This window comes from Orycteropus afer, unplaced genomic scaffold, assembly GCF_000298275.1.
Source record: "Orycteropus afer afer isolate SDZICR_OR568_19922 unplaced genomic scaffold, OryAfe1.0 scaffold00247, whole genome shotgun sequence".
In the NCBI taxonomy this organism is placed as follows: Eukaryota; Metazoa; Chordata; class Mammalia; order Tubulidentata; family Orycteropodidae; genus Orycteropus; species Orycteropus afer.
In genome coordinates, this window is record NW_006921834.1 from 3,156,954 (window position 1) to 3,165,210 (window position 8,257).

The following is an 8,257-nucleotide window of genomic DNA, read 5'->3' on the forward strand; positions in this document are numbered from 1 at the left end:
GTGCTGCTCTCATGATTCTTTCTTTGTCTTTGGTTTTGGTGAGTTTGATGATGATATGTCTTGGTGATTTTCTTTTGGGGTCTATCCTGTTTGGGGTTCGCTGGACTTCTGAATGGATATATTCTCATCTTTCATCATATGTGGGAAGTTCTCTTCCAACAAGTCTTGGACAATTTTCTCAGTGGTTTTATTTTTCTCTTCCTGTTCTGGCATTCCAATGACACGGAGGTTATTCCTTTTGATGGTATCCCACATGAACCTCAGGCTTTCTTCATTTTGTCTTGATCTTTTTTCTGATTGCTCCCTTTCCAAAGTATTCAGGTATTTGTCTTCAATCTCATTAATTCTCTTTTCCATTGCATCAATTCTACTCCTTTGCCCTTTCAATGTGTTATCTATTTCTGACAATTTGTTATCTATTTCTGACAATTTAGTATTAATCTTCTGGATTTCTCTCTGTAGATTTTGAATTTCTAATTTTTCAATTATTTTGTCATTTTGTTCTTGTACTTTCTTCCAAAATTCTTCTAGGGTTTTGTCTGTGTTTTCCTTGATCTGTCTCTTGATCCTTTGAAGATACCGAAATATAATTCTTTTGAATTCTTTATCAGGGAGTTCCAATGCTGTGTCTTCCTCAGTGATGTGTTTTGGGTCTGTATCCTGGTCCTTTGTTTCTCCTGCTTTATCTTGTTTCTTTGTGTGGACTGTGATGTTCTGTTGTCTCCAAGGCATTGTTTTTGTTGTTTGTATTTAATTGGTGACTGTATGTTGGAGTGACTTGCCCACAACTTTCATTTTCTTTGTATGTTATCTATGCAAGCAGGGTACTATGCTGTGCCCCTCTATTCACTAGTTAACAGCACTGATACACTCACCACCTGTCTCCTTTCCTGTTGTCAGCCTTTTGTATGTCCCTGCCAACCTTGGCAAACAGAGCCTATTCTTAGGTCCCTGGAATCTGAATGTTATCACTTTAAAATCCAAAATGGTTGCCACTTGTAAAGATTCAAAATGGCTATGCCCTCTGTCACTTTAAACATCCAAAATGGCCACCACTTGTAAACAATCAAAATGGCTGCACCCTCCGGACAGTGGAAACTCAACAGCTGTTTTTCTCCCTCCTTGCTGTTCCCCTTCCTAGTCATAGATCACTGGTGCAGTCATCCCTGCAGCCCTTGGTGACCAGGGCTGATCTTTAGGTCAATTGTCAGGTCCCACCACCACTTGGAAATATTCAGGCTGTTGGTCCCGTCAGAGTAGGTGACAGTCCACAGCTCTGACCGTCTCTGTACTCACTGTTTTCGTTCAGGTTTTTCCACTAGTTGGTGCCTAATCCACTTCTACATAGTTCCTTTCAAAGCTCAGGGCTCCAGGATTATCTTCTGTATCTGTCAATTGGTTTTTCTTTTTTGAAGAGGGTCTGTATCGCTTGTCTGCCTATTCCTCCATCTTACCAGAAGTCCTGAAATACAAACCGCTAAAAAAACAGTGGTTCCAGCTTTAGCCACTGAGCTCAGGACACCTATGTGGGAATTCAGCCAGAAACTATCCATGGTGGAATCTACAGGAGCAGCTGATTAGCTGCTTTGGGAATGTAGTCTGCTTGCTGTATGTAAGAAACAGCTTTGGGCATGGTCTCTAGCTTATGGCACACTTGAACCCTGCATATAGCTGTGTCGTTGTTCATCAGCCTACCATGCTCTGCTGATCTTGGGACTTTTAATGGACTCAAATTAAAAGCCTGCCATGTGGCTTGGTAATATCGGGACTGTGCCTTATTACTTGTCTACCTTGGGTTTGTCAGCCTCAGCAGTCAGTAGCTGAGTGAAGTAAAGCCTCCAGCTTCAGTGGGCCGGGAGCAGGAAGCAGAGCTGAAGCCCAGGGTTGAGGGGCTTTCACCCAGCCCCAAGAGCCTGGCACTTTGAACTTGGACTTAAAGCCTCCAAACTTAAGAGAATAAACTTCTGTTTCTTCAAGCCATCCCATTCGTGGTATATTCTTTCAGAGTGGTACTGGGTAACCAGACCACCACCCAAACAAATGAAAAACCGCAATAAAGTCAAATATTGTATTGCTCATGGCTATGTAAGGAAATCAAATGACTGGTTTTACCCATTGCTGAATGACTGAAAAAGTAGATGCAGCAAATTAAATGAATAATTGAGAATGCTGATAACCATAGTACAAACTGGCCAAGGATTCTCTGATGGATAGGAAAAGCAAGCCATAGCCTGATGGGAAACTGAGAAGGCTGTCAGAGTAACTTTAATTTCAGTTTTGGAGTGTGTCACAGTCCAGATTTTATCATGTTAAACAATGGTTTGTATTAAATCAATGTACATAAATGAAAGGAACCAAGGCCTCTTGTAAAAATGGCTTATTTCAGGGCTGGTGAAAGGAAAATACGAGCCTAAAGCATCTTGTGTATCAGAAAGAGAAAGCTCAAAAAGAATGGGGACATGTCACATGGCCCCAGGAGCCAACATGAAAGAGGTCCCCATGGCCAAAGCTGGAACTTGAGCAGTAATACAGTAATGTATTATAACCCTAAATATACACAAGTTCATGCTAATACAAATGCTTCAATAGACAAAAGTTCCCTACACAACTCTAAATAATTTATGTAGATATTACCTTCTCCCAAAGGTAAAGCTTAGGAGCTCTAGTGGTGTAGTGCTTAAGGCATTTGACTACTAACCAGAAGGCTGGCAGTTCAAACCCACCAGCCACTCCTCGGAAGAAAAACTGGGCAATCTACTTCCGGAGTGATACTGCCTTAGAAACCTAAGGGAGGGGTTCACTGTGAGCTGGATCCAACTTGGCAGCATGAGTTTGTTTTTTTTGGTTCAAAGGTAAAGCTTAGTATCCCTACACCACCCTCATGAGGGTGGGCTGGATTTATTGATTCACTCCCAAAGAACAGGGGGAAAAAATTTACAGTGGGGAAACCTGACAAACACTTAACCAAGTGACGAAGGTCACGTGAGTTATCACACACTTTTTCTCAAAACCCATAAACTCAGTTTCAGGAGAAAAACGACAGACAAAGCCAGATTGGGGGATATTCTATAGGACATATGAGCAATACTCAAGACAATCAAGAGAAATTACTTCAGACTAGACTGGGGAGACAAGACAGCTAAATGCAACATCAATGGAAAAGACTGGTGAAATCCAAATAGGCTGGAATTGCGTTAATGTACTAGTCAGTTTCTTAGTTTTGACAAATGTAACCCAGTAATGTCAACAATGGAGGAAACTGAGTGAAGGGTACAGGAAAATTCTCTGTACTGTTTTTGTAACTTTTCTGTAAATCTATCTCAAAATAAAATGTTTATTAAAAGAATTGGGGCTGCCTTCATCCTCTCGGTCATCCACATTTCTATGAAACTGTGTCACTGATCTGGCCGTGGGACTGCTTACCTGATGGGTAAGTGTAATGCAGTTGCGGTAATGATTAACATGTATGAGAACACAACATATTATAGTTGGAAACCTTTGTTGGTTTCAGAATTTGAAGTTGTAATAATTGTATCGTCTTCCCCCCATTCCCAACCCTCAACACACCAGAGACATGGCTTTTTATTTAAAAAAAATTTTTTTAATTGGTTTACAAAGAAGCTACAGACTACATTGAAACTAATCTTTGTACAAAAAGGCCAAAAGAAAAAAAAAAAAAAAAAAAAGAGCCCCAAAACACCCAGAGACAAAAGGTAGGGGGGGAGACAAGAAAGGAAGATATGAAAGAGTAGGAAGAAACTGAAAGACAGATTAGCTTCATACATACTCAAGGGCAAGGGAAAGGAAAAAAAAAAAAGGAGCAAGAAAGATGAGAAAGCATTTAAAAGTATTTCCCCACACAGCCCTGGTGATAATCAGATTGGAACCAACAACACACACAGTATGAGATTATTAGGTGGTTTAAAAAGGCAACAGTGGTATGGAGACTGGTTATTGCCAGTGTTAAGAGAGAAATAAACTTGTTTTAGGCACCAGAGATTTGAGCACCGTTCCCCCCTCCCTCCAGGATGACAGAGGAGGGAAGAGGAAGCGGGCCCTGGGGCAGCTGCCATGGATGTGTGTAGAGGGGTCTTTTCAGGTCAATCTCAGCATATTTTCCCCAAAGTCTTTGAGCCCTAGACTCTGGTGAAGGTATGGGATGCCAATGGGAGAATGGGGTGAGCAAAAATATGAAGGCTTGCCCTTGTCCACACTGTCCAAGAGCAGTTGCTGGAAAAGTGGAAGGCTGCATAGAGGAAGCCCATCCCCCAGGTGGAGAAGGCACAGCATAATTCCTGAAGGTGAAAAATACAGTAAAACACACACCCCAGGAGAGGTAGCAACAAAGTTCTCACTACCTGAAGCCCCAGCCTAACCCTATTTTTCTGATACTGAGCTGGGATTTAGGGGAGTTAAGGGACAGATAACCACATCTCTATTCCCTTAGCAGAGACAAGGAAGGCTGGGGCTGTTTGATAAGGAAAGGTAAAATGGGACAAAATGCTCATTTCTCTTAAACGGACATTATAGGGGAAATCAGACTGAAGAGGACTCAGGGAGGAATGAAGTCAAAGACTCTCCTTTTCCTTTCCCAGCCTTCAATCTGAGGCAAGTGAGCCAAATCTGGAAGAGGGAGTAAGAATTTAAGCGTAGGGCTGCTTAATATCTTCCTGGGGGCTGTTGTTTAGGGAAGGCAGACAAAGGAAAGAAGCAGGTCAACTTCAGAGCTGGTCTGCTCATCCTCCTAAGATCTGTACCCCAGGAGTAGAGCCAAGAGAGGCACCAGAGAGAGCGAGCACAGGCTCCCAAACCAAAGTAATAACCTGCCCATATTTTATCAGCAGTTTTCAAAAGCACTATTTTCCGGAGTTGGAGAAGTGCCATATCCTCCTCCCTTTCCCCAAAGCTACTGCTGCCACCTTTCATCCTTGCACAGTTATTGGCTCTCTTCTAAGAAGAGAGATGAAACAATGAGATTTCACATTTCTCCTCCCAATCCCAAAGACTACCCAGCTCTGGATAGAGGAAGCAGAGATATACAAAGGGACCCTCACTTGTGGCAGCTATACTACCCACATTTCCTTGGTACTTAATTTCCAAAAATCTTTCAGTCTGATCCCAAGGTTCAGAAGGCATTAGGGTACTGATAATTGAATAAAAACTTTAATCAAGTAGCACCAGGGCTCCCCCAAAGCAAACAGGGGCCTGATTAGCACCCCTAAAAGAACCCCTCAAATAGTATATAAATTTATTGCATCCTAGCAAAGATCTGCAACTTCCAGTATTCACATGTGAAGATATTAACAATACAAAATATATTCTGAAAGTCAAACACCTGCAGTTCATAGTGCTTTCTCAGATTTGTTAAAAAAATACATTGCTTAGTTTCCTATATAGGATATACAAAAGCAAAAAATATATATATGTATATAGTAGAAATAAATCAGCCATAGTAATTTACAGCTTTTGTCTCCAACCTTCCCCCAATCATAATCTTTACCCCACACTTAACTCTATAGTTTCTGGGATCAAGCATTCTATTTATTCTGAAATGAGCTGAGAAATGTCCATTTAACTGCGTATCTGCACAGCACCCACAGCTGTGCCAGCTGGAAGGTCCCTGAAAGATGGTGTGTCACTACTGCTCTGGGTAAAAAGTGAGACACTCTAATGATCTGATGAGCAGATGAGCATTAATGGGTAACTGGAAAAGATAAACATATGAGTGCTTTCACATTACCATTCCTCTGGGCACCTCACCTTCCAAGTTTGGTCATTTAAAAAATAAAAAAGCGACTCATGAAAAAGAAAGTCAGAATCAAATGTGCCTGTCAGATCCATAAATTTCTGCTGGCCAAGAGTTCAGGGAAAGGGGACTTTCAGTAATGAGCTCCTGACTCAAGGAATGTAAGCTCCTAACTTCTTGTGGAAGAGATAGTCTCACTGCTGCTGGGAGACAAAAGCAGAAGCTTCTTCAGTTTTGGGGCTAAGATACTGATTCTGGAGTTTCCTTGGTGAGAAGGGAATAGGGCAAGTAGAAAGAGTAATTTGATATAAATTCACTCATAGTAATGCTAATGAACTGGACGGAGGATAAACCAGCAGCTTTCCATCCAATAGAGAATCATCATCAATTAAAACAACTATCAAAAATCTTGTAGTCCTCAGCATCATTAAGCTAGTTTGTATGTAATAATTTCATATTGGAGGCGATTCCATTACTCAAAATGCTCTAGCAAAATACTGCACACTCCTGTGAGCTAGCCTGCCCCTTTCCTCCAAAAGATGCCAAAGTACATGATTACAGACATAAAACAATAGGTTCTGACTTCTGCCTTTCAGTGGGAATAAGGGTTTCATAGTGGCTGGGCATGGATGACTTTTATTTCAGCATTAACAGAATTAGATCTGGGGAAAGTTCCTTGCATAGTTCCTGAGTGCTGAAAACAGTATTAAGTCTGCAAGAAAGGACCAAATGAACTATTGTTTAGAATATTAACAGTTATTCCATTTCAGGTTAAACAACAACAATACAAACTTAACCAAAGCCTAATTTAGATGGATTTTTATATAAAATATATAATAGAATCACTGCATCATCTATTTGTAGCCAAGGTAAAAAGATTTATGAGAAGAACTAAGATTCTGCTATAGATCTGGCTGTTAGTTTCACTTTCAAACACAAAAACAGCTTCCTCTTTTAAAAGTGCAGTAGAATATCCCCCATTCATAATTACAACTGATTTAGCGTAAGCAAAGAAATGACCTCAGGAACATACCCAGGTTTTAAGATATATTTCCAGGTAATGGGCCCGGAAGGCATTTTGATCTGGATTTGATTTACTTTCCAAAAATTTCAAATATAATTTTTCATCTGTGTGTAGATATATACAAGCACGAACACACATTCAAACAGTCATACACAAAAACTTCACTTTCTATCAGATCAGGGTAAATTTTTATTGCAGGTCTCTTTCAGTACTAACAGAAAACCTATCCCCAATCTAACAGATTACACACATACACACAGCCATTTCCACACTTCCTCACAGTGAAAAGCTCTCTGACAAGATACCAGAAAGTCAAGAGAGACAATGCTTTAATGGCTGGGCCTTGAGGACAATTCTGGTTGTATTTAAATCTCAGTGCCAGATGCACCAAGAATTCCCTGCCGCTATAATTTTGGATCAGTCTCTTCTGGAATCAGGCCATGAAAAAAGCAGGATAATTTCTCCTATAAACCACAGTGGTAAGACAAGATTGCTTTTTGTTCTGGGCTACCTTTCCCATGCTCCTATGCTTCCTTTTCCCTTAGGAACCACCCAAGTACATACAGGAAGAGTTAAGGGAAAAGAACGTAAGAACACTGCCTTGCCACTAACTAGAGTTCTACAAAATGGAAACCTGGAACAGATGCATTAGATGCTCCTCCTTAATAACACAATGGGAAAGAAACTCTAAGGATGTTCAAAAGAGGAAGTATATTTCCTTTCAGAGCGAGAACTCAAATGCCCACACATAAAAGCCTAGAGCTACCTTGGAAGAAGACAGCTGTACAAAAGTCCAAACCTCCACTAACTTTTGAACTCAACTACTTTGAGTTACCTTCTCTTCTGAACACATCATTCTCCTACTGAAACCCCCAACCTATTATTTAGTCGTCTTTTGACAGTTTATTCATTCTGATCCCGGATTATCACCTCCAGAGGTTCTCCTGTCCATTTACCTAGAAAAACTTCTGAATCTCAATACTTAAAAGCAGCTAGGGAAGGGAGGTGCCTTTGACTCTCCAGCACCAAGAGGGTGCCTGCGTCAGTAGTTTTTCAAACACTCACTCCATAACTACCTCAAGCATCAGCCTGGGCTTCAAGGCTTCTCTGTTTTGCTGCAAGGACTAAGGACTTTAAAAGATAATATTGACAGAAGAATCTCATCCAGGGATCACTACCAAACATGAAACATGAAGTGATCAGGTAAGAAAAAGGGAGACAGAAAGGGATGAGTGAGGAAAGGAGTGCAAGAAGCTGATCCCAAATAAAGACAAAATTAAAACAGGAAAAACATTATGTATGTATATATCAACTAAAAGCAGATCATATGAATGCTTCATCTGGTGGGAAGCCAAGACAACATCTACAGAAAAGCTTGATGTGTCACAACAAGGCTCAGCCATAGGGAAATAAGGCAATATAAAAAATGACCAAGGTATTTTGGTCACAGAATGGTCTCCTTCCTCCTCCCAGCCAACCCCTGTGAA